At 38.0% G+C, this 26,687-nt stretch overlaps 1 pseudogene; it reads right to left on the bottom strand.

The window, feature by feature from the left end:
• Positions 1-738: 738 nt before the first annotated feature.
• On the bottom strand, positions 739-5,934 carry LOC128114581 (40S ribosomal protein SA-like; annotated as a pseudogene).
• Positions 5,935-26,687: the final 20,753 nt, after the last annotated feature.

Here is a 26,687-nt window from a genome sequence, read left to right on the forward strand (position 1 = left end):
CTAGGAGTCTTAGCCAGGGTCACTCTCATAGATTCCCGGGAGTTTCCATTGCACTAGGTTTCTAGCTCTTCCCAGAGATGCCCCTGATATACATGGGAGGCTTGCCCTTTTCTAAAGAGAAAAGAGGAGGAGTGGACTGGGGGGTGGAGGAAGAGGGGAGCTTGGGGGTAGGGACTGGGAGTTGAGGAGAAGGAAACTAATAGGGCTGGGAAAAATAATTCATAAAAATAAATTTTAAAATGATCTATCAAAATACTAGTAATAAAGATTGACCCCACTCAGCCTCAAAAAAGAAAGGAAGGAAGGAAGAAAGAAAGGAAGGAAGGAAAAGAAAGAAAGAAATGGACAGTCTTAGCAGTTCTAATAGCCATGAGTTTATTTTAGTAATACATTTATATTGAACTGAGAATGATAAATTTGAGTTGATAATAATAATCCATTATCATTACTATGACTACTAGCCAAGTGTTAGTCAGCAGTTGTTCTGTTGATGCCCAGTCACAACAAATGCTCACCCTGGACAATGTTGTTGACCTAGAATTAATCTAAGAATTAAGATAGAATTGAATTCTTCCTTAAGAATGTTTGTAGACAAACTAATAGCTTGGTGTTCTGGTTATATTCTAAAATATAAGGGTTTCTTTTGTTTTTGTTTTTCTTTTTCTTTTCTTTTCAGCTTTTAGGAACTTTATTTACCTTCCACCGTTTCCCCCTTTGCTCAGTTGTCTACAGAGCAGCTCAGGACCACTCAGTGGCTCCAACCCCCTCAGCGGCCTGCCCATGGGCGCTGCTGACCAGTCCTCAGTGGCTGGCTGGGCACTCAAGTCTTCAGCAGGGAACTGCTAGATGGGTACAGAGGGCACCTGCACATGCTGAGTGAGACCAGTCTGCCACCTCTGGCTGAGCAGCAGTGACCTCAGGAGCCCTGAAATTCCTCCTTGGCCCAGCCTTCTCAGCAGCAGCCTGCTCCTCCTTCTCAGCCTCCTCAGGGTCTCTGTAGAAGTAAAGATCAGGCACGCAGGGTACTTCCTGGGCCAGCATCCACCACATCAGGCCCACTTGTTGTTGCGTGGATGGCAATGTCCACGTGTCACAGAGGAGAGTCTGTGTTACACAGCGCAATGTTGGACAGTTGACGTAAGATGCCTCTGAGAGGTTGGGGGCCAATCCTGGTATCAGTCACCACTAGAAGCCATGGCTTCCTGAAGGCTGCTTGGGTCTGGTTAGCGAATGTCCCGGGCACGAAGTGGCCAACAATTGGAGTGGCTCCAGTGGCAGCGGCAAACTTCGGCCGGCTCGCTTCACACCTGAAGAGCACCTGGGAGAAGCTGTTGCTTGCAGCTTTGACTATTGCTGCCAGGTCCTCTCCAGATTTATGATGTAGATGCCATCACTTTTCCTTTTGTAGATGTACTGCTCATCTGAAAGTCGAAGTTGGTGCCACATAAGTGGGTTCCTGTGGCAAGGAACTTGAGGACATCCTCCTCCTTCATCTGCAAGACATCAAGGGCTCTCTAGCTATTGTGTAAGTTTCCTCTTAAGTTACCATGGGAATCAAAAACAACGCCATATAGATCCATCCTTGGGCAGTGTGGAGAGCTCTAAAACATAGTTTTGCATGTTATTTTTCTCTTCAGGGGAATAGAATAATCCAGAAAGAACTGTTGATTGAATCCTGATAATAACCAGGTATTATCAGATAAGTGATAGTGGGGCTATACTACATTGTACATCATCACTCCTTCAGTATCCCCCTAGATCAGAATGTGTCCCTAACCTGGTGTTGCCATATTTTTATAGGTGTTCTCTTTGGCCTTCATTAGTAAACAGGTAAAAGATTATATCATATGTGATTCATTGATACTTATTTTAAAATGTACCTTGGATGAATATTTTGGAAACCATTTTATTTTCCCCTCTTTTGGAGTTTATGTGGTTCAAATAATATCTCCTTTACTGTTTCTCATTAAGCATCAGTTTCATAACTTTGAGGACTGGCAGTGTGTATTTAGTACTTAAAGTGGTACAGGCTTAAGTGAGTACCAAAATAACTTTCTAGTGCCTATAACTGTAATTTTTACAGTGGAACTTTGGGTAGTAGTCCCTCAGGCTATTAAGAAATCTATTTTCAGGTTTTGCAGTAGGTCTGCAAATTTCCAGATAGTGTAACTGGCTCTTGAAATGATGCAGTCTCCTTGGGAATTTTTAGTTGTATTGGTAGAAAGAGGCTTGCACAACATAGATTTTCCAAAATGTGTTTTTCAAAGACAGGCCAAGACATCGGAGCGAGACAATGAATGCCAAGGAGAACAGAGCTGGGATCCAGGTAAGTACTCTGCATGTACATAGGAAGTGCTCATGTTGTACCTTTCCTTTCTTGGCACTATGCTTTCGTTGCTACTGCTCAGGTAAGAAATGATGGAGCCCTCAGCAGCTGTGACACTGTATGACTCTGATAGCATACTCTTTTATGTAATAGAAAAAGTTCATATTGAACTTTAATGTCAGGGGGATGGTTATATACTAGTGTGCTGTTGTTATGGAACTCCAAGCCTATTAGCTTCCCTGAAAATATTGCAAAGCTTGAATTTATCTACTGTCTATGTAGAGTTAAAGTGTCTCTTAATAATTATGGGCAAGGGCATGGGCTTGTGTTCTATGGAACTGTAATCTGAAACATATTTTCATGGCTTTTGTTTTTCATATCCTCTTTAAGCAAGTTCAATGACAACTGAAAATATCAATAGCAGAGCTTATTAGTAGGCAGGTAAGTGACACAGAGCAGACCTTCTGATCTTCAATATCCAGGCAGATGAAGTAATGTGTAACCCAGTGTTGCTTTGTTTTTGTAGGTATCCTGTGAGACTCTTGACTAGTATTCAGGTATGTAATAATACCACATTCACCCACTAGAGGCATATTTATTTTTAGTTATATCTTTGGTGAGTGTTTTTAGCATTCTTATATTCCCCCCAGACACATACAACTTTTTTGCATGTATTCATTTATTACTTTGGAGGTTATCTTTGGGACAGTTTATTACTCTGTAGTGCAAACTGGCCTGGAATTCATTGTGTAGAGCAGGCTTGACTCAAACTTGTGGCAGTTTCCAGCTTCCTAAATGCTGGGATTGCAGGCATGAGCCATCATGCTTGGCCATGTGTGTGCATTTAAAATAGAAACATGTCTCTAATATGATTAGTAATTGTCAGATTTTATCATGTCCTTGTTAACACATAATACATATTTAGTAACATAAGTGAGGCATAAACAGGGGACAGATATTGTTACTGTGGGATATTGACCTGTAGTTTTACAGTTATCCTCTGAAGAAAACAAATGTTCTCTTACATGTCTTTGTCCTTGAAACTTTATGATCATGCAGGCATTGTAGATGACTACTTAAAGATATATTGGCCTTAGGAATTTTCATATATATGTATATAGAGAGGGGGATATCGAACTGGTTTTTTGATATTATTCTCAGTTATGTCAAGACATTAGAGTGAGCTACAAATATCACCAAGTAGACCATTGCTGATATCCAAGTAAGTGCTGATGTGTGTGTGCCTAAATCGAATCTGAATACAACTAATTATCAAATACATAAGTAAGCAATGATGGTGTCTCTAATCCTTTTTATATCCTTCTTATCAGGTGTTCAAATAAGAAAATTTGGATTCAAGTAACATAGGCTATCCACAGAAACCAGTAAGATACAGAGAAACCATTCAGGGTGGAGATTGAGAGGGGCATAACAGGACACAGGTGATACGAAGTGAGAAATGGAATAACAGAGAATGGACTCCAACTGGGGAGGGAAAAGGGAGGTCAATAAGAGAAGGAGGAAGTGGGGACAGATATCAGGATTGCGTGATAGTCTCAAGGAATCACTATAATTACCTAAAATTATACACAATTTGTATGTTACATATATATCACAAATATGCATGTACATACATACATGTCATATATATGTGCATATACATACATACATATATGTATATATGTATAAAATCTTAAAGGAAGTTAAACCACTTGAGCTGACAGTGCTCCCTACAGGAACCATAGACTAACAAAAATTCCAATACCAGGTACGAGAAACCTCTCAAATGGTTAGTCACAGTAATCCAAGTGACTCCCAAAGCAATGTAGATTATTGCCTGCCATGGTAGTGCATGCTTTTAACTCCAGCAGGGGCAGGAAGATTTCTGTGAGTTTGAAGCCATATATACATTTTTTTCAATTCATTGTAGCCCTTGGTTGCCTCTCTGGGATTAAGGGCAGGCTACTATTGCTAAAGACTCCATAAACTTAAGACACACAATTTAGATGTCTTGAACTTGGTCTGACCTAAAAGTCTGCAGTCCACCTTCCATGGTTCCAGAAAATACTACTCAAGCAAGCTGACGAGGGAAGGATGGAATTAAACAGCTCTACCTAGCTGCAAAATGTATGAACCACAATAATGGCCATCATGACTAGATACGTGTAAAAGTACAGTAAGTGGCACTCACATGCTAGTGGCAACCAACAGCTGTCTAATTGGACTTAAGGTCCACTCAACAGGAGGAAATCATGCCTGGTACTGGAAACCTAGCCATCTTCCCAGAGCTGGTGAGACCATGGACCTTAGAAAAGAATCTACTACCACTAATTGTTAGACCAGCACAATTCCTTACTATATTTTAAATCTTATCCTTATACTCATAGATAAATGTAACTACCACTCCTCATCAACAAAGCCTCTCTTTACAGTAAATAGAGACCATCATAGAAAACCACAACTGGAAACAATGCAGAGATTAACAAATTGAGGGGAGTCCAACTGCAAAGGGGACAACATGGAAGAGAGTGGAAGAAAGATTTGAGTCAGAATACCAGGAAGTCTGTGCTAAAACAGTGTCTTCTAGTAATGGATGCATAAACAAAACTATAACAGTGGCAATATTGATGGACATGCTAATGTGGAAGGAAAAGACATTTGTAAGGTTGCACCCCAGACAGAAATCTACAGGCAACTAATAATTACTGAGAAAAGGAGAATTAGTGTCTCCCAGAGGTGAGCCCCTTATTGGTTGTCCAATATAAAGTGCTCAGACTTGAAACCATATGCATACCAACCACAAAAGCAGACTCACCGTGTATATGGTGTGTGTGTGTATGTGTTTGTCTGTGTATACAGATAGATACACACACACACACACACACACACACACACACACACACACACACACACATATATATATATATACCAGTAATAAAGTAAAAAGATTATCAACTTGAGAGTGGGATGAGAGCATGGGAGGGCTTAGAGAAAGGGTAACTGGGAAGGAGCTGGAGGGAAGAAAAGGAGGGGGAAATAATATAAATCTATTTCAATAAAAACATTTTTGAAAAGGAGAGAAATGGTAGAACTCTCAACAATCTTGTTGATTACATTTTTGTATTATGCAAAGATTTGTGTTGAATCTGTGAGTGTTGAGGCATTGATTGCATTCTGGTTCATTGTCATTTTATGAACCTATCAAGCCATCGATTACCTTAGTATAATGAACAGATCTTCAATCAAGGAAGAATAGACTCTCCTCAAGTTAATCTAGCTCTTCAGATAAATTTGGAGTATCCATTAGCCATGATGGTGGGGCAAGGGAATAAGTGTGTGTCCTGGCAGAGTAAGCTATGTTCTCAGATAAAATTTGTATCATTTGTTTCAAATTCCCTTCAAGAAAACATCATTTTCCAAAAAAGATTATTGTTAGGTCTTACTAATAACCCGGTGAGTATGTTACTGATCATAACATACTGTAGACTATCTGATCTTCAATATACATACAAAGAGAATGTATTTAAATAGTGTTTATCTGTTCTTTTTGTAGTAATCCTGTGAAGGACTTGACTAGGTCACAAGTAGAAGATGGTACCTCCACTCATTAGAGATCTTCTTACTTTCAAATATACATCTCAAAAGCTCTTCTAGCTGATCTTGTATTTTGGTATGAATGCCATAAGAACACACATAGTTCCCTAGTGTTACTGGAAGACATCAGATTTTATATCCTTGCTTATAGATAATATATTATCCACATTTAGTTAAATTATGTTCCAAGATATTTGTATAGTGACCATCACTGTGGTATCAACCATGGAATTTCTTCAGGTATCTTCTCAAAATAATGTTTTTTGTCCATAGAGATCTGGGACTATGCAGATAGTGGAGTGACTTAACCTGGGGATTTGGTAGATATACAGATAGAATAAGACATGGATGAATAGGTTTGTCACAGAGTATTTTTCAGAGTCCAGTTAAGGCAATAGGCAATAAGGCAATTACAGTCAGGCAATAAAGGTCAAATAGTACATTGGCTAAGTGCATTTAAGTACAGATGTGGTATGTAATCTTCATATACATAGACATATGATAAGAGTAGTTTAACCCTTCCCTCTTCTTCTTTTTTTTTGAGACAGAATCTCACTATGCAGGCCAGGCTGACCTGGAACTTGTAATGTAGCCTAGGATGAACTCTAGGTTGTGATCATCTTGCCTACTTCATGATCTTGGTTGTTGATAGAAAGTGGACAAGAATCCAGGTAAAGCAACTTGTATCCGGAAGCATATGTTTTTTTTTTCCTTTGGTTCCTCTTAAGGGAAAATCCACAGATATATTGATATAATCTTTCCAGAAAAGAGGTAAACAAGAAAACAATCACAGCACAGCAAAGACTGTCCAACCTTCAAAATTCCACTGGAGTGTGTGCCTAGCCAGTGTTGCTCTGCTTTCTTAAAATTTCATTTCATTTTTGTAGAACTCCTGAAAACTGAAAAAATGAATGTGCCCTGCTTCATCATTCTGGACTTATCATCTGGGATGTAAGCATGAAATATTTCTTTTAGCCTGGTGGTTATAAATGAAACTTTGCTACTATGCCTAGGAACTTTGAGATTTCATTGACTTCTTATTGACAAATGACATAAATTTAATAATCACAATGCTAGGAACATACTCAAGATTTCAGGTAACTTTTCTACTGCCCTTCAATGTGAATTTAACTGTAGAATTTTCTTAGCTATCTTCTGAAATGAGCAATAATTATCTATGAGGATTTGTCTATAAATATCCAGATAGCATACATGGTTCTGAAATAATAAAATGACTTAGGGAGCATGCAGTGGTTCTAGTAAAGTGAAACATCAGCCAGTGAGTATTCCACATTGTGTTTCTTTAGAGACAAGTCAGATCCTCATGGTGAGCCAGGAAAGGTCATGAAACAGAACACTGCTAATATCTAGGGAAGTACTTAGGAGTCTGAAAACACATTGACTAATATATGATCTTCATATATATATGTATATATGTATGTATATGTATATGTATATGTATATGTATATGTTAGTGATGGTGGCATACTTTTCTTGCCATCATGCATTTGTTGCATGACTTTTGTTTTTACATTCCCTTCAAAAGAGTAGAGTGACCCTGAAAAGGGATGATGGAACCTTGTTAATTTTTAGGTAATGGTGAAGTATATACCACAGCACAAACCATGTGATCTTAGATGTTAAGGTAGGTGTTACAATATCTAGGTTTATGAGAAGTAGGTGCCAAGAGTGGTATCATCACATTTCTTTTTGCGTATTTCTGAAATTCTTTTTGTTGTGCTCATCTGGGAGTGGGACATTAAGAGACCATACTTTTAAATGTGTGTATTAGAAGTGTTTCTGGCAGCCTTACATTTCACCCTGTTTTACACTTTTATTATTAAAACCTGACTACATCCCTAACAACCCTACTAACATCATATTCTTGCATGTTTGCCATCAGGCAATGTCTTTTATGTGTATAATGGCAGAACCATACTCACAAGTATAGGTTATGTTCATGGGCTTCATCACAGTGAAATGTAGTGTGTTCTCTTTGCAGGCATTCTCTCAAGGAAGTAAGAGATCTTATGAGGAGATTTCTCATGCTTTGAATTCTGCAAGTTTCCACAGGTCAAGAACTGATGCAGAGACCTTGGAGATCACATATGCAACATGGTGTTTTCATGATGTTTATTTGTAACACAGGTCAGAACATCACAGTAAGACAGACAGTGTTGTCAAAAGGAACACGTCTAGTATCCAGGTCAGTGCTGCTGTAGGCCTTCATCACATAATGCAGTGGTTCTCAACCTTCCTAATACTGTGACCCTTTAGTACAGTTCCTCATGGTGTGGTGACCCCATCCATAAAATTATTTAGTTGCTACTTCATAACTGTAATCTTGCCACTATTATGAATCATAATGTAAATACCTATGTTTTCCTGTGGTCCTAGGCAACCCCTGTGAAAGGGTCATTCGACCCCCATGTTGAGAATAACTGACAAAACAGAACATCGTATATTTATATACACAGGTAGGTGAATATGGTACACTACGTCCTTCTTGTCACTTTGATTTTATTGTTGCTGCTCAGCCAAGAAATATTGGCATGCTTAACAGTTCTCAACACTATGAATGCGTACTTTTTCTAGAGTAAGAAAATGTACAATGCGTCTATATGTGTTGAGTGATTGGGTGTGTATCTCATACTAGTCATTGCTACAGAACTGCTTGTACATCAGTAAATGCTGGCTGTGTTGCAGGTATCTACTAGAAAAGGACAGTTTTTCCTTATAAGATCTTTTCTAGGGTAAAGATGTGAGATATTGCTCCAGTCACTCATCACATATCATCATATTTTCAGATGAATTATTTGATCAGTGATTTGGAGACTCACATGTGTCCCTGTCATTGTAACCTATGCAGATAGCACTAACATCTGTTTCCTATGACTAGTAGGCCTCAGTTTTTATTGTATCTTTGTTGACTGGTCATGTGTGTTTAATGTTTATAAGGGTAGAAGATAAATAAGGATGCTGTAACTTTCATAGGATATATCACTGAGACACTCACCATGGAATTTTAGTACATATTCCCCAAATAGACTAGGAGTTCTGTTGGAATGATTTATCCTTGGAAGTCTGCAAGTATCCAGGTTCTGTGCATGTGTTCTAAAAATGATGGTATGTCTTATGGATTTTTAATTCCAGATAGAATGATAAATATACCAAATAGTTTTGTTAGGATGTGTTTTTCATAGTAAGCTGAGAAAGATCGTAAAGTTGCATACTGCAAATATCAAAGCAAGTGCCAAAGTTGGCCTGTTCACAGAATGAAACAGAAGTTTCCTGTGCTTGGGTAAGTATTGATGATATCTGTAACACTTTTGGTAAATGTGCACTTGTAGCAGGTGCTCAGGTACAAAATAATGTTGTCCTTAGGAATCCTAATGAAGAAAAGTTTGTGTTATATGGTCAAGAAAATTAATGCTGATCATGTAAGAATTAAGGGATTTATATTGCCTGGTTCTTTTCATTACTGTTTTTTTATTTTACCTTGATCTTAGTTGTAAACTTTGCATAGTTTGCAGGTATACAGTCAAGAAAGGATAGAACCTCCTGACAATACATGTTCATCAAATTCATCCAAGTATCCAGATGAAATTAGTGTGTTCTTTAACAACTGTAGTAGTCAAGATAGTAGGTAGATATCTTCTTCCTCTTCTTCTCCTCCTCCTCTGCTGCTTCTCCTCTTCCTCTTCTCTCCTCTTTATGCCCTCCTTCCCCTCCTCCTCTCCTTCTCTTCTCCTCCATTCATCTTCCTTTTATCCTCTTTTTCCTTCTTCTCCTCCTCCTCTTCCTCTCCTCCTCCATCTTCTTCCTCCACTTACCCCTCCTCCTTTTTTATGAGACAAGCTCTTACTATCAGAATAGTATTGAACTCTCTCTGTAGCCCAGGTAGAAGTTGAATTGTGTTGTTCCTGCCTCATCTTTCAGAGTAGCTAGAATGATATGCCTGTATCACATAGCCTTACTCACATTGTTTATTGTCTGAGAGATTCTCTTAGGTCAAACAAACTGATTGTTGAAAGAACATTGACCTTGATCCTGACCAGGCAAATGATTGTATGAAGATATTACAGTATAGAACACATGATCTTCAATATTCAGATACATGAGAAGGGTATACCTAACTTGGATTTGCCATGCTGTGACTTTTCAGCAAGTACTCTATTACCTTCTTTGCCTTATGTGTGTGCATGAAAGTTCTTAAAGACTTTAATACTTTCAGATATACTTTATAAATCTTAAAGGAATCAGATATGTTAGCAATATTTTTGGCATGCATTCTTTTCATGCACTCCTGAAGTTAATATTCTTACTGGTAGAGGTATGCTTTGATTTCTATATAATTTTCATTGTGTCTACCATGGCAATATCGATGGTAGCATTTTAAGGGGTATTCTCTCTTAGGAGAATAAGAATTTGGCCATGTCTGGGTATTAGCAGCTATTCAGGTAAGGCAAATGGACCTAAAAGTGACTCAGTGAATAGGAGATATATCTAAGTGGGTTTCCTTGATGTGTTTTTCAGCGACAGGTCAAAACCTCACAGTGCCTCAAAGAGATATGCAAGAGTGTACTTTCTCACAATAGGTAAGTCACATTATGATTGGGATTCACTGCCCAGGGTGCTGGTTGTCATCTACACAGATAAGTGATCATGGTATCCCTTAACTCTACTTTTCTTTACAGCATATGTGTCCTGCAGATGTTTGGATAAGAAGTCATAGAGTCTTCAGCATATCTCATGATCATGATTTCATATAAGTTCCTGTCATTCGTGTTGAACCTGCGAATGTTGAGAAATTGATTGTATCAGAGTTCACTGTCATTTTCACTGACTTCTCAGCCTAAGTTAAGCACCATTTTATTTGTAGTCTTCAGGTCAAGAAAGTATGGGCACTTCTGAATTGTGGTCAAATTTCAAGTCATTCAAGTATCTAAGTGCAGTAGAATGGTTCCTCAATAATAGTTGTGGGCAAAGGAATGTGAATGAGTCCTTGTAAAGTGGATCCAGATACACATTTTTCTTTTTTTATAATTAAAAAAAATTCATACAAGATATCAAAGTGAGCTAAAGGAGGTAACTAAGAGGATCACTGATAGTTTCAAGGTACGTGCTGAAAGTTGACCTCTTTACAAAGCAGGATATCAGATTCTCCTCTTCCTGCAAAAGTGTTGATGATGTCACCAGTAACTTTCATAACCACACATTTGTGATGGATATTCAGGTACAAATGATTTTGGTCCTTAGAAACCTAGTGAAGAGAAGTTTACGTGATTTACACAGGAGAAGATGAAAGTTAAATCTCTGTAAATTGATTCTTTCTTGGTTCTTTGTTGTAGATCTTGACTTTGAGCCAAGGTGTAAGCCTTGAATATTTTGCAGATCCCAAGCAAAGAAAGGATGGTCTTTCCTCACATTATGTGCACCTTTTCTTCATACTGGTCTCAAACTCACAGAGATCTGTCTGCCTCTGCCTCCCAGGAGCTGGAATTAAAGGTGTGCAGCATGATGTCCATATATCCACAGCCCACATTTTTTTATTTTACTTTTTATTCCAAAAAAAGGGTCTTATTGTGTTGTCTAGGCTGGCTTTGAACTCTCTCTGTAGCCTAGTCAGGCCTTGAACTTGTGATCCTCATATTTTTTTTTTTCAGTTTTTCAAGACAGGGTGTCTTTGTGCAACAATCCTGGCTATTCTGAAACTCACTTGGTAGACCAGGCTGCCCTAAAACTCAGAGATTTCCCTGCCTCTGCTTACCAAGTGCTGGGATTAAAGGTGTGCACCGCCACCACCTGACTGTGATCCTCTCATATCTTATCCTCCTGTATTGCCATGATTCCAGGCCTGTGCCACCAGGACCAGATCATGTTTTATTACATATTATCTGAAGGAGGACATAGTGATCCCTGGAAGACTATTGGCTGAACACTGCTCTTAACCATGTAAGTGATAAGATGGTCACACCACAGCATAGACCACCTAACCTTCAACATCTAGGTAGTTGAGGTATTTACCCTTAACCTGCTATTGTTGTGTTTTGCCTCTAGGCATCTATTATCATCTTGCCTGGTGTATATTGTGAAATAGGGCCAAACTCAGTCATGCATACTTTTCATAGACTCTTATCTTCATAACATTCCATTAAATCATTGAATTTTATTGTATGCTTGGTAACAGACTATATTAATTTAATTTTCATTGTTATAGAAGCATCAACAGGTTCCATGTAATTTACTCTGTGATTTTTATATTGACTTTTGAGTTTTTACAAGTATCCTCTCAAAAAAGTAAGAATCCCCTTACTGAGCTCAGCCTGTGGCCCTCTGCAAATACCTGGTAGAGTAGATGAATCCAGAAATGATACCATGACCTGGGGGGATTTTAATATGCACAAGTCAGAATGAAACTGGTCTTGAATGATTTTTGTTCATTGTGTTTCTTATAGATAAATTAATACCTTACAGGGCATCAAAAAGATCTTTAAGAATGCAAATGCTTATATCAAAGCAATCTGTGATCCTCATATCAGTAATGTCAGTATAATCCTGAATTACAATAAAGCAGCAGTTCTCAACCTTCCAAATGCTGTAACCCCTTAATGAAGTTCCTCATGTTGTGGTGACCCCCAACCACAGAATTATTTTTGTTGCTACTTCATAACTGTAATTTTGCTATTGTTATGAATTGCAGTGTGTTTTCCAATGGTTTAGGTGACCCCTGTGAAAGGATCTTTTGACTCCTAAAGGGGTCGTGACCCACAGGTTGAGAACCACTGTTACAGAGGCATCTGATGCTCACACACATAGGTAAGCAATGATGGTGCTCCTAAACCTTCTTTTCAACCCTCCTTTGTTGTAATCCATTGAATGTGACTTCATAGACTTTTTATGGCCAGGAAACTTAGGTTGAACCTTTGAACTTTGAGGAGTTGATTGTATCAGAGTTCATTGGCACTGTTGATCTGCCAGCCCAATAATAAGCATAGTTAATTTTGAAATTTCAGATAAAAAGCAAAGTATGACAACTTGTGAATTGCTATTTAATCAGAAGTAATCCAAGTATCCAGGGAGAAATGAAGTATCCCTAAATGTTAGCTATGGGCAAGAGAATGGGTAGGAATTTGTCTTTATGCTGATGTATGTTTCCACATGACTTCTTTTCATGTTCTTTTCAGGAGAGCACAGCACCTGTGAACATATTGTTGAAGGAGCCTTGCTAATTCCTACATGAGGGATCAAGTACAGGTACCACCTGGCAGACTATCTGATATCAGATATCCAGATCAGTGAGAATGGGGTGCCTAATATGCTGTTTCTATCTCTGGAGTATTTCTAGTAAGATTTCTGGGAGTTTATTTTTGAGGGAGGCCATAGACACAATTAAGACCTTATTTTATGACGTACAAGTAAGGACTGTTTCCAAAATTATATTTCTCTATTTTTGTCACATACATGGTTAAAACTTGACTATGTAGCTAATAACTGTGCTAAGCCTAGTATTTCTGTATCTGGGTTAAGATGTTATGTTTACTACTTAAATGTAATAGTGGAAGTATAAACAGTTTACCAGGTAATTATCATCATTTCCTTCAGTTTGATATGGACCATGGAATGTTCCCTAGTATGCTCTCTTTTAAAAATCAGTTCTTATTGTGAGAACTCTTAATCTTAGAGTAGTTGTGCAAGTGTCCAAAGATGATGAAATGATGAAGGGATAGACGGTATGGAAACCTAGTGCAGTGGAAACTTCCTAAAATATATGAAGGCAATCCTAATGAAGTTTCCAAATAATGAGGGAGATAAGTTCCAACTGGCTATCTCTTGTAACCAAATGAAGCTTCTAGTACTGGGACTGGGTTACATGCAATTGAGTTGTTGACCAAAGGGGTCTCATTGAAATCCCCAAACAACCAGGGTGGTTGCCAAGATAAGTTGCTCTCCACAAACAGACAACAAGGCCCCATTGCTGAAGACAATACCCACACAACTCATTGAACATGAAGAGGTCAAGCTGATGCCTACATAGAACCTTCACCTCTATATTCTGGTGTCTTTGGTACAGGAAGGTACTCTGCAGGCTACAAAAAGGAGAAACGTTAACACCAACTCAGTCACAAAACCTTTGACTTACTATTTGTCCTGCCTGCAAAATATGCTATGGCAATGGTGGCACAAAGTTTGTGGAAAAGTTCAATTAGACTTAATTCCACTCCATGAGTTAGAACCCATACCTAACACTGCTTGAGTGATCAAGAACCAGAGACTAGATAGCCCAGAGATCTAGGTAAAACTAAATACTACTGGTCTAAAACAAAAAGTAACAATAAAATAACTCCTAATGATAATCTTCTGTACTCATAGATCACTGCTATATTCAGCCATCATCAGAGACCCTTCCTCCTGCAGCAGATGGGAACAAAACAGAGACCCATAGCCAGACATTATGCAGAGACTGACGGACCTTGAAACACACAGTCCTAAATGGGATGTCTCCATCAAATCTCACTCATCAGCGCTCAGGGAACCCCATGGAAGAAGAGGCAGAAAGAGTGCAAAACCAGAGGGGATGGAGGACATCAGGAGAACAAGGCCCACTAAATCAGCTGAGCATATGAACTCAGAGACCAAAGCAGCAAGCAAAGGGCCTACACAGGTCTGTGCCAGGTTCTCTGCATATACATTCTAGCTTTCAGTTTAGTATTTTTATGGGACTTCTGAGTGTGTGAATGAATGGGTCTCTGTAGCTAGAGTTTTCCTGCCTGGCCCACAGTCAGGACAAATCTTTGTCACCCACCGGTCCCCCAGCCACTCAGACCCAACCAAGTAAACACAGAGACTTATATTGCATACAAACTGTACGGCTGTGGCAGGCTTCTTGCTAACTGTTCTTATAGCTTAAATTAATCCATTTCCATAAATCTATACCTTGCCACGTGGCTCGTGGCTTACTGGCATCTTCACATGCTGCTTGTCCTGGCGGTGGCTGGCAGTGACTCCCTTCCCCTTCCTGTTCTTTCTTTTCTCCTCTCTGTTAGTCCCGCCTATACTTCCTGCCTAGCCACTGGTCAATCAGTGTTTTATTTATTGACCAATCAGAGTAATTTGACATACAGACCATCCCACAGCAGGTCTCTGATTCTTATATCTTCTCTTAGGATCTTTCCCTTTTGTTGATTTGCCTTGTCCAACTTGGATATGATGGTTTTTGTTTTAGTTTATTATATTTTGTTTGTCATGTTTGGTTGTTAGCTCTTAGAAGCCTGTCCTTTTCTAATGAGAGACAAAAAGGGAGTGGATCTGGATGGGAGGGGAGGTAGGGGGAAGCTGGGAGGAGTAGAGGGAGGGGAACTGTAATCAGGATATATTGTATGGGAAAATGATGTAATTTTAATAAAAGGGGGAAATGATATGTGCATTTTGAATTCATGCAAGTATCCAGTTGTAGTTGAAGTGATTTTCAAGAATGGTGGTTGTCAAGGTAATAAACCAGGGTCCTGATGAGCACGTTACATATTCAAAGTCACATTTGTGCCCGTTTTTTCTTTTTCCTTCTTTTTCAGGTGAATGGAAGAGTAGGAATTAAACCTAGGACCCTGCACACATGAGACAACCACTTTACCACTCTAGTACTTATTTTTCTATTATTTATTTTGAGATCAAATCCCATCAAGTTGTGCAGTGTAGTGGTGAAATACTTCTGTTGCATAGGAAGGCCATTGATCTTGCCTTAACCTTCTGAGTATCCAGTATTACAGTTTTCTTAAAGACTATTAAGGATAGCATAATGATGACTAATCTTGGAACTGGAATGTATGACAGAGGATTATCATGTGTTATTTATAAATATGTCACAATATCACAGTGACAGAGACAATGCCACTATATGATATATTGTTGGTATTCAAGTTAGTGCTAGGGTAAGCCTCGCTCACAGTACAGTATACCTGATCTTCATGTACACAGGTTAGTGTTGATGGGACCCCTTAATCTTATCTCCATCCTTTTGTTTCTGATGCTTGGGTGAGAAATTATGGAATCCTTAGCAATTCTCCTGACCTGAGTCTTCACTTTATGTGATGGGGAAAATTGATCTTAATCTTTCATATGTTGAAGAATCAGTTATATCATTATCTATTACTTTTGTGGCCCAGTAGCTTAAATTTTAAATCTTCTAACAGAAAGGATGGATTTTTTTATTTTATTTATTTTTATATATTTTAATTAAAATATAATTACATCACTTCCCCCTTCCCTTTCCCACTCCAGCTCCTCCCAAATCCCTTTCCTCCAATTCCTTCTGTATCTTCCCACTCCCAAATTGATACATTTTATTTGGCTATTATTGTTGCATATACATACATACATACATGCATACACACATTTATATATGAATATCTACACATATGTATGTGTATGCACAAACACTAATACAGCCTGTCAAATTGGTTTTTGTTGTTGGCATATGTATGGTTTCGGGACTGACATTTTGTATTGGATAACTAATGGGTGGGGGCATCATCCTAGGAGAGGCTAATTCTCCCTCTCTCATCAGTCATTAGTTGCCTGTTATTCCTTGCCTAGGGATGGGTCCCCATGACATTTCTCCCCTTCCACATTAGCATATCAATTGATAGTGACATTGTTCCAGCCTTGTTTATACCACCCTTTCAAAAATATTTCTTTTATTTTTTGAGATCATAGTACAATTACACCATTTCCCTCTTCCTTTTCCTCCCTCCAAGCCTTCTTTGCTCTCTTTCAAATTCATAGTCATTTTTTAAATTAATTGTTGCTACATATACATTCCTGAATATATACATGCATTCTATTCAGTATATATAATGTTATTTGTATGTATCTTTTCAGAACTATTTCTTATTGGATAAACAATTGATGTGCTCATCCCCGGGGAAGACTATTTCTTCTGATTTCAGCATTCCTTAGTTGTCTGTAGTTTGTTTATGTAGAGTTGAGGCCTCCTGGGCTTTCCCACATCTACATTAGCATGTCTGATGTTTAGCTTGTGTTCATGCAGTAATGTGGTGCATATGCACTCTAGAATACTATTGCACTGTAAAGAAAAATGAAATCATGTACTTTGTAGACAAATGGGCAGAATTGAAAACATCATATATATATATCATATATATATAAATATATGATACATCAATATATGCTGTTTGTGTATATATGGTTTCAAAAAGACATATGTCACATGTTCTCTGTCATCGGAGGCTCCTAGCTTCAAATCTTCAGATGTGAATACATGTCTTGGAGTAACTGTAGAAACTAGAAAAAGTAAAATGGAACCATTGTGGTGGGGGTGGGAGGAACAATAAAGGGGAATAGCAGGGTACAAATGATCTGATAGAATAAATGGGAAAATGGGGGCCTCTAATTAGGGAGGGGAGAGAGATAAATACAGAGGGAGAAAGGAAGAGGGCAAAAATAACATTAAGTGTGAAAAGCCATAAGAATTCATACTATTAATTACCTACCTAAAAATACGTATAATGTATACATAAGTCAGTGTGTAAACATACATATATAGTTTGAATGAAATTTTCTCCTCTAGGCTGATAGTCCTCCTTCAAAAAGCCAAAGACCTCCAGCAGGCATGAGAAGCTCTCTTTTGAGTTGTTGGTTAGAGTTGTCCAAAAGACTCTCAAAACATTATGGGCTATTTTGATTACCCTTGCTTGTCCCCCATGGCTAGAAGGTAAGTCCCTATTGCTGAAGACACCATGCACTTCAGACACAGAACTCAGAGATCTGGGACAGAACTGAAAGCCCTGTACCTGAGGACTAGCTTTTATGGTACCAGAAGGAGGGAAGCAACCAACAGTCCTAGCAGAGCAAAGACTTGTTCTAACAGAACTTGGGCCAATAAGCTTCTGTATCTAGTTTTGAAATGACCTGGTACAAAGTAAATTATCTCTAATATATATTTCATAACCACCTTTTTAAAAAATCTTCTGATAAGTTCAGAAAAAAATGTCAAATGACAAGTAAATGCCTGATATTGGCACTTTGCAAGTAAATCTTAATGTGTATGAAATAAAACATACACTATTTGATCTCCAGATATAAAATGATATGCCCCTTGCACTCAGAGTTACCATGACTTCTTTGTAGGTATTAAGTAGAGAATAGTAGAGTCCATATTGAGTCCCATAAGCAATGACCTGCACCTACCAAAGTAATAATGATCAGATATTCCTAGCCAAACACGTAACCGTGGAAATATTTCAGATATCCCATATAGAGATGTGTTCTTTGCCAATGGCCTTGACCTTAAAGTAATCCAATGAGCTAAGTAGATTGATGAGCTTCACAAAGATGGATGGTTCCAAAGTTACTTGCAGATGTCCCAGAGGAGCAAACTGTATCCTTTTCCACACAGATAATAATACATTTTACAGGTTCCTGTCGAGACATGGTATGTCTAGCAAGTACCTAGCAAGCTATATAGCAAGTATTGTGCTGATATGGGCTTAAATCACAGGTGAAGGTAGGTATACAATCTTCTTTTATAAAAGGGAAATGATGTTGATGACCCTGCAATTACTAGAGTTTTGTTCAGGAAGGAAATGATTATGCCCTTACCAATTCTAGAAAAAAAAGACTGCCTAGGTGTAGAGAAAATTGATGTTTTACCCAGAAGGGTGCAGGGAATGATTTTGTCCTTGTTAATTGTAATTGTTAGCATTCCTAGCCCACCCGGCAGTGAGCATAGCATTTTTTTGAGGCACCCAATTGAAAAAGGATGGATGGAATCTCCCAACAATACTATTAACTCCTAACCGTTCAAAATCTCCAGATAGTGTAGAAGTATCCATAATAATGCTTATAGGCAGAGAATGGGCAGGTGCCAAGGTAGAACATCTCATACCTTGAAACACACTTAGACATGTTTATTTTTCAAGCTCCAATCTACAAAAGAATGTTTATGCAACCTTGATAATAACCATGTCAGTGATAGAGTGCTCACAGTACAGAAAGTGATCTTCACTTTCCAGGTGGATGATAAGGCTGTACGCAACTCTGTATAAATGTATTTTTGCTGATATCCTGTTAAAGTATTATCTAGTGTGGAAGTATGAGATCACATCACACTAATATATTAGATACTTTTCAGATGTACATTTTATGAATACTTGGGGGCACTCATATTTCTGCATTTCTGGCTTACATGATAATAAAAATGAAAGTGTTCCTAACATTACAGATAAGCATCAGTTTTTATTATATCTTTCTATGGTGATATTTTATTTATACTGAAATGTGATTTTATTTGTATGTTAATAAATAAAGTTGCCTGAGGGTCAGAGCTAATAGCAAGCCATAGCAGAAGCCAGGTGGTGGTGGTGCATACCTTTAATCCTGATCACATGACAGGCAGATCTCTGTGTGTTCAAGGATACAGCCAGCATGGAGACACACGCCTTTAATCTCAATACCAACCATAGAAGACCTGGTCGTCTGTATAGATAGGCAGTGACGAGGAGGTCATGTGGTTGGGTTTATAACCAATGAGAAGGCAGAACAGAAAGTCAATAAAAAGACAGATACACAGGAACTAGGTCTCTTTCTGAGGTGAAGGACAACAGCGGCAGCGAAGGGTAAGAAAGGAGCTTTTTTTTTTTTTTTTTTTAGGTCTGAAAAAATAATCTGTTTAATTGAAAACCCTGGAGAATCCACTCCCTTAGATGAAAAGACAGAAAAGGACCAGACCCCCCACCCCTACATGACTTCATAGCCACTTCGGATACTTTTCACCAGACAGCAGGAGAAGATGATTCCCAGGACCTCCACAAAAGCAATGCCCAGGGCTGCTGCAGCCACCAACAGTATTTTCTTAAGAAAGGCGCTTTTAAGTCTCAGCTCTCAGCCACTGCTCTGACCTCTTGGGCTTTTAACTCTGCATTTGGCTCTGTGTTACTTATTTAATAAGACCGTTACATCTACATCTTTCCTGAGAGTAAGATGCATTTAATGCTTTTGATAGTAGATACATAAAGAATCTGAGTAACTTTTGTAGTATCCATCATTGGAATATTGACTTTAAATTTTGGTGCTATATTGGTATTGAATTTTTATGGATATCCTTTCAAGACCGTGAGAATTCTGAATTATCTTAGAATGCTCCATCTTTGTAGATCAACTAGCAGTAAAAGTGTGCCATTGGATCCCTAAGTGGTAAAGCAATTACTGGAACATGTAGGAGTTCATGTAGAATGCAAATATGTTTGCCTTGGTGTGTTTATCCCTACATCCTGGTGAACTAGGAAATAATGTCAGGTGGAACATTAATGGTATTCAGATAAGCACAGATTTATACCAAAAGCATAGCATGGAACACATGATCTTCATTTATACTTAAGTATATGCTGATGCTGTCCTTCACCTTTCTGGAGCTATGCTCAGATAGGAAAAGATGTGGTCTTTAGCAATTTTACTAACTATAGGTTTTTATATGGGAGAGAAAATATATGTTGAGTCTATGAATATTGAGTGAGGGCTTGCTTGTATCCTCTTTTGCTGGAATTATGAAATTTCTAACTGAATTATAAAAAAAAATGTTTCACTTGTATTCAGTTAAGAAAAGAAGAATGCTCCTGGCATTATTGGCAAGGTCTAACTAATCCTAGGATTGCATCAGAATGGAAGGATCCCTTAGCAATAATTATAAGTGTAGAAATGGAGAGGGGTCCTAGTAGAGTGAGCTATATCCAGAAACACATTTTTGCTGATAATTTCAGATTTTATTTGAGAAAAAATGATCCAGAAGAGATTATGAATAGATATAACAAGACACTTAAAGAGTGCTCATACCTCAATGCATGCCATCTGATCTTCAGTATCCAGATATATGAGAAGGATATACCTAGCCTATTTTACCATGATTTTATAGTTTTACAGATATACTATTAACATCTTGGCTGCTATACATATAGTAAGATTATACCATACTCATTTGGCCTTTTCTGTTTATAGGCAAATATTTGATGTAGTTTCTAACACTCATGTTTCTCCACATGATTAGCATGTAAGTTAAAACATTATCTCACTAATATTACTGGCATCATAAGATTTTTACTAAATCATCTTCATTGATAATTCATACTTAAGCCAATGTATGAGAGGTATAAGAACATTCCAGATAATTTTTGTACTGAATGCTTGTGATAGTGACTGTTCATTTTTTAAAACACGTTATCCACCAGAAGCATAAAGGTTCTCTACAAGATTCTATATGTTCTGCCAGTGTTGTCTTATGAAATTACGTGTGCCTGTATTTAATTAGTAGAAGTTAAGAATTATCTCATCTTGATGGAGTGTTTCTTTAATGAGAATGAAGTAATCTTCTTTAGCTCTTCTGACTTCTTAGTTTGATGTCTGTTTTGCCAAATATTAGAATAACTGTGCCTGCTTGTTTCTTAGTTCAATTTTCTTAGAATTGCTTTTTTCTCCCTTTTACTTTAATGTGGTGTCTATCTTTGGAGGAGAGGTATGTTTCTTGGGAACAGCAAAAGAGATGACTCCTTTTTTCTAATACAATCTGTTCATCAGTATATTTTTATTGGATAAATGAGATAATAAGATTTATGGTTATTAATTAAAGTTATGTATTAATTACTGTCATTTTAATGATTTTGTGGTGTTTTCTTAGACTTTCTTTTGATTAATTGTCCTGGTATTGTTTATTTACTCCTGTGGCACCATAGTGAGTTTATCTTTCTTTTCATGCCAAGATATCGTCTCTAGTACTAGTTTGTTGGCCACAAGTTTCTTTGGTCTGTTTTTGTCAAGGAAAGTTCTACTCTTTAATTTTAACAGATAGTTTTGCTGGGTATAATACTCTGGGTTTGCAGTTGTGTTCTTTAAGCACTTAGAATACATCTTTCAAACCCATTCTGCCTTTAAGTGTTTCTGGCAAATAATCAGGAATTATTCTGGTAGCCCTGATCATAGATGACTATGACCATTCTCCCTTTCAACTTTCAATACACTTTCTTTTGTAAAAGTTTTTAATGCTCTAACTATAATATACTATGAGGCATTTCTTTTCTCATTCTGCTGATTTTGGTGTTCTGTAGACTTCTTGCGTCTTGGTTGGAATTCTCTATGTGTAGAATATTTTTTCTATGATTTTATTAAAATATTCTCTATGTGTTTGCAATGGCCACCAGTGCTGCCCCTCCTCCTTCTCTTCCCCTTTTTCTTCCTTCTTTTATTTTTTTTTAAACCCATTAATGAAGGTTAGATCTTTTCATAGTATCCCCAAGCTCTCCCAAGTTCGGATCACAGGTTTTTTTATAATTTCTTACTGACCTTCACTAAATAATCCCATTCCTCTGTCTAGTGTTCCAGCCTTGATCATTTATTTCCCATAATAAAGAAAAAATTTAAAAAAGATTCTATATGTGAATGACTGTAAGAGTTGAGGTAGTGTGCATGGATACTGTCCTGACACATGTAGGGTACTGGAAGTGCAGTTATAATGAGACAGCACTAACTTTTCACAATTTGTTTTTCTCAGATAGGTCAATATATCACAACCACAAAAAAGTTCATCAAGGTATTTATTAAATTAAGTAAAGTACTGGTTTTAACAGATTCATAGAATAGGACATGTAATTTTCATATGCACGATTAAATGTTGACAGTCTTGCTAATGTTTTTTTTTTGGTAACTGTATGTCTCTGGTAGGTAGGAAATGATGTAGTCCATAGCAATGTTTTAAAGTTTACACATTTTATATGATAGGAATATTATATGCTGAAACTGAATGTTAAGGAATTATGTCCTGTTTCTTTGTCTTTGCTGCTGATCTTTGAGCCTCATTGTAGGTCTATGGTATTTGGGGAGTAATTACTGTAGAAAATGTGACTCCTCTTGACAACACATTCACTTTAAATTTATACAAATATCAACGTGGATTTGAAATATTTTTTAATTAAATTTATTCACCTATTCTACATCCTGACCACAGTCTCCCCTCCCTCCCTCTGATTCCATCTCCCCACAACCCCTCTGTCCCCACCCCCAATCCATTGCTCCTCTGTTTCTGTTCAGAAAGGGACAGACCTCCCATGGGTACCAACAAAGCATGGCATATCAAGTTGAGGTAGGACTAAGTTCCTCCTCTTGTATTAAGGCTGGGCAAGGCAACACAATATGAGGAATAGGTTCCCAAAAGTGAGTCAAAGTGTTAGGGACAGGCCCTGCTCCCACTACTAGGAGTCCCACAAGTAGACCAAGCTGCATAACTGTCACATATATGTAGAGGGCATAGGTAAGTCCCGTACAGACTCTCTGGTTGATGGTCCAAACTCTGTGAGCTTCTATGAGCCCAGGTTAATTGTTTTTGTGGGTTCCCTTGTGATGACCTTGACCCCCTCAGCTTGTGCAATCCTCCTCCCTCTCTTTCACAGGATTCCCTAAGTTCTGCCCAGTGTTTGGCTGTGGATCTCAGGATCTGCTTCCATCAGTTACTGGATGAAGGCTCTATGATGACAATTGGAGTAGCCACTAGTCTGATCACTGGGCAGGGGAAATGGAGACCTCCTGATGGATTAGGGGCAGATGGGGTTGGGAAGTAGATGGAGAGGAGAGTACTGAAGGAAATGTCTTGATATGGGAGGCATTTGGGGGTCAGGTGGAGGCTTGGTGCAAGGGAAACTCCTACAAATCCAAAACGATGACCCCAGCTAAGACTCCAATCAATAGTGGATACATAGCCTGAACTGACCATCTCCTGTGGTCAGATTGAAGTATTTTCTTATCAGTGTTCATGGTCAAGGTAATAGACAAATATATTGGTGATAAATTATATCCTGAAATACGTTTTTGCAAGTTTCTTTTTCTTCACTTTGAGGAAAAGAAGTGTAGTAGGGCTTGAACTTGCAATACTCATGCCTGAGCTTCCAAAGTAGCTTGGGTTAAAATTCTTTATCATCATTCCCAGTTCAGATTTCCTAACAGAGTCTGCGAGTGTGTTACTTAATTTTCTTGCTTCCTCAAGCCCCAGCCCTTGGGATGGTGCCAGTCACATTAAGGGTGGGTCTTCCCTTTTCAGTTAAACCTCTAGAAACTGCCCCCAAAGATACAACCTAGGTGATTTTAAATCCAATCAGTTTGATAATGAAAATTAATTCTCAGAACAGGCAAATGATAAAGAGATTTAGCACAATGTACAGCACCTGATTGTCAATATCCAGGAGAGGTGGTGAGGATGGTGTGCCTAATCTGAGTTTGTTATGTATTGTATTCAGGTTATTTTCTACCATCTTAGTCTTTGGAGACCCTCATATTTTCAATATATTCCTATGGAAATCTGATAACACTGCCTCATTTGAGGGCGTGTATACTTTTACACACTGGTGTATGCTTGCTGACAGACAATGTGAGCTCAGTATTTGCTATGATACAGACATTAGCAAGGTTCCATGCAATTTTTGCTGTGTAACAATTTTTTATTTTTTATTTTATAATACAATTTTTTATTGTCTCAAGGGTGGAATTATTGCAGATATATTCTCAATAAAGTACAAGTTCTATGAATCTGTCTATGGCTGTCTTCAAGTATCCACATGGAGTAGATGGATCTTGAATCCATCATTGAATCTCCACAATCTGGAGACATTTAATATAGGCAGACAGACTAAGATGAGTTGTAAATTGCTTGTCTTCTGTGCTTTTCTCTGAGACAATACAAGATCTCATGGCTCATCAAAGAGATATTTATGACCACAATTGCTTCTGTCAGGTAAGTTCCAGTATGCTTCTTAATCCTGAATTGGTAAACCTGATATTTATCTACATAGTTGGGTGCTGATGGCAATAATCCAGCTCTTCTTCTTGTTTTCATATTTTTTTGTTTTTGATTTGTTTCTTGTTTTGTTTTGTTTTGAGGCAGGATCTAATGCAACCTAAGCTGGCATTGAACTTGCCATGTAACTCAGGATGGCCTTCATCCTCCCTTCTTTTTCTCCCAAGTATAAAGACTACAGGTGTGTAGCATCACCCTCAGCAAAACAGCTTTTCAACGCACATTTGTTGCAACTGCTCAGGTCAGAATATTAGAATACTTATAAAATTTTGTAAGAATGAATTTGTATAATTTATATGAACTGAATATGGAGAGATTGATTGTACCATGGTTCATTGCATTGCTGTTGACTGTCCAACCCAGTAGTAAGCATAACTTATTTTTAGATTTCAGGTCAAGAAAGGATGGATACTTTTGAATTGTGGTCAAATAAGATGTCACCCTGCTGTGGGATGTTCTGTATGGCAAATGTGTTGCTGATTGGTCAGTAAATAAATCACTGATTGTCCAGTGGCTAGGCAGGAAGTATAGGCGGGACAAGGAGGAGAATAAAGCTGGGAAGTGGAAAGCTTAGTCAGAGAGACACTGCCAGCCACCACGATGACAAACAGCATGTGAAGATGCCGGTAAGCCACGAGCCACATGGCAAGGTATAGATTTATAGAAATGGATTAATTTAAGCTGTAAGAACAGTTAGCAAGAAGCCTGCCATGGCCATACAGTTTGTAACCAATATAAGTCTCTGTGTTTACTTGGTCGGGTCTGAGCAGCCATGGGACTGGCAGGTGAGAGAGCTTTGTACTGACTGTGGGCCAGGCAGGAAAACTCTAGCTACATCACCCAATGCTGTGGAATAATCCTTTTTGTACACTGTGAAGATGTGTTACTCTCATTGTTAATAAAGAGCTGACTGGCCAATAGCTAGGCAGAAGGAGATGAGGCAAGAGAGCCAAACTGAGAGGATGCTAGAAACAAGAAGCAGAGTCAGAGGAATTACCAGGAGACACAGAGAAAGCAGGAGATGAACATGCTGTACTGAAAAAGGTACCACCATGTGGTAGAGCAAAGATAAGAAATATGGGTTAATCTAAGTTATAAGAGATAGTTAGTAAGAAGCTTAAGCTATCAGCCGAGCATTTATAATTAATGATAAGTCTCTATGTGGTTATTTTGGAGCAGGCTAGCAGGACAAAAAACTCTGCCCACACCCCAAGTATCCAGGTAGAGTTCAATTGTCACATGATATTAGTGATAGGAAAAGAAATGGACAGTAATCTAGTACAGCAAACTGTTTCCTAATATACATCTTTTGTGCTTTGGTTTTCATATTCCCTTCAAGAGAGCACAGTGACCATAAAATAATATTGACATATGTTTCTTTACTTATTATTTTGCAAATAATGAAGTGGACATACCATACTGCAGACCATGTGATCTCACATATCTAGGTCAGTAAGGAGGGTGTGCATAATTTGGTGTCGTCACCAAATCGTGGCTTTGTGAGGCTAGCACTAATAAAATTTTGGGTAGCATGTAGCTTTGAAGGGAGGCTTTAGTCATTCACTAAGACTTAATTTTCCAATGTACATGAAGCATTTTCAAACACTCTTACATTTCCTTTTCTTTTTCACACATATGTAACTAAAACAAGAACATGTCCCTAACAATCAGAGCTTCATGTTCTTGCATCCTTGCCAGCAGATAATATATATTTTACCCACATAATGACAGAAGTGCATATAGAAACCCAAGTAAATGTTCACAGTATATATCATGGTGCTTTGGACCATTGTATTTTAGCAGATACTCCTTTTAAGAGTACCAAAGATCTCTTATGAGGAGAATCCTTGTCCTTGAAATTCTTCAAGTCTCTAAAGATCATAAATTGATATGGTGACACTCAAAACAACATATACTATG

This window comes from Peromyscus californicus, unplaced genomic scaffold (assembly GCF_007827085.1).
Source record: "Peromyscus californicus insignis strain IS unplaced genomic scaffold, ASM782708v3 Scaffold_10__1_contigs__length_136768540, whole genome shotgun sequence".
In the NCBI taxonomy this organism is placed as follows: Eukaryota; Metazoa; Chordata; class Mammalia; order Rodentia; family Cricetidae; genus Peromyscus; species Peromyscus californicus.